This window comes from Nanorana parkeri, unplaced genomic scaffold, assembly GCF_000935625.1.
Source record: "Nanorana parkeri isolate BGI_ZX_2015 unplaced genomic scaffold, ASM93562v1 scaffold480, whole genome shotgun sequence".
In the NCBI taxonomy this organism is placed as follows: domain Eukaryota; kingdom Metazoa; phylum Chordata; class Amphibia; order Anura; family Dicroglossidae; genus Nanorana; species Nanorana parkeri.
The window spans coordinates 904,747-906,251 of NW_017306748.1; the positions used below are offsets into that span (position 1 = coordinate 904,747).

General features: G+C 43.3%; 1 long non-coding RNA gene across 1 annotated transcript in view; it reads left to right on the top strand.

Annotated features, from left to right (window-relative positions):
• Window positions 1-1,505, top strand: part of LOC108790549 — a 25,522-nt gene that overhangs the window by 18,078 nt on the left and 5,939 nt on the right. The window contains exon 3 of the long non-coding RNA XR_001941454.1: window positions 1,089-1,094. This is a non-coding gene — a long non-coding RNA (uncharacterized LOC108790549). The remainder of the gene's footprint in view (window positions 1-1,088; window positions 1,095-1,505) is intronic.

A 1,505-nucleotide genomic window follows, 5' to 3' on the forward strand; every position in this document is an offset into this window, starting at 1 on the left:
GAAGAGGAAAAATGCAGACTGGAGTTGTCATGGCAACTTCAAGCTGAAACAATGTGTCTAACCAATATTAGTATTCCACAGCCAAAACCCATCTAAAAAATATTCTACAGAAAAGAAAAACTTTTTCTGGGTCTACAATGCTAAGATTTTACCTGCACAGCATGAATCGACAAGATTTCCTATTTTCATTGAATGATATCACACGGTATAGGAACAAAAAAAACATACCTCAGTTTACGATCAGATTACGTTCTGATAAACCCAGGAGAGTACTTTTGTGCACTGTACTGCCCCGGTCAGCGGACAGTACGCAATGGGGATCAATAGCAAGACTGCTATTGGCTATTTAATATGGCTATTGAAAACCCGCCCACTAAAAGGAGGAGTGGACTTGAGAGAGAGAGAGAGAGAGAGAGAGCGCTCTCACTCAGGTCCGCTCCTCTGCTCAGTGGGTGCAATATCCAGCCTGCTATTGCAATTTGAAATAGCCAATAGCAGTCTTGCTATTGATCCCAGCTGTTTACGGAGGCTAGCCGGCAGGTGAATGGGAAAGCTGAGCACCTCGGGGGCTGGTTGCTTGATTAGTTACTATTAACACTTAAGCAACCAGAAACTACAATTATCCGACACCTACCGATCCATGGGTGCCGAAAAACTGGGAATTTACTGTACAGTACTGCACAGTAAACGCCATCGAAAAGGCAAAAGATCACAACCTGAGGTGTGTGTGTGTGTGTGTGTGTGTGTGTGTGTGTGTGTGCGCATATATTATATAATGAGCTGCAAACTGCAAAAATAAACTCTTGCACTTTATTTCTGCGTTTGGTCGGCATTTTGCTGCTGCCTTCCAAACACTGAGGTGTGAACAGGGGCCATTGAAAATCATGGCATTTCTTGTGTTGAGCGTTTTGCAGCTCGTTCCTAACAGCTACAAACCGTCTAGGTGTGAACGGGGACCAAGAGAGCATTTGAAACAGGGTAGCCAATATTGGCACTTCAGCGGTGAAGCTACAAATCCCTTCATGCCCCTGACTCTGAGACTGGCAGAGTCTTGCAATGCCTCATGGGGACGTATAGCTCCACAACAGATGAAGGTGCTAAGGTTGCCTACCCCTAGCGTAAAAGATCACCTAAAGTCAGGCAAGAACCAGATGTACCAAAAACCCATGTGAAAAAGACACTGGACAAAAGAGAAAAGGAGCAGCCTTGTTCTATACTTTACTAGAACAATTACAATAATAAAAGCCCCTTTGTGTATTATCAGTCCAGATTTTTGCAGATAGCGGTCAGAAGTAGAAGGCATAAATACAAAAATGCCTATTTAACATTGAAGAATTCATCAGGAGGTTAAGTCACAGCATTTCCTTGTCTAGTGTATCCTCTATTAGAACATATACATGGAGTATTGGCAGGCTAGTGACAATTACAACAGTTAGCCTGGCTGCATTACAACAGTTAGCCTGGCTGAAAAGCCAGGGTCACATCATCATTGTAGTATTGTGGAC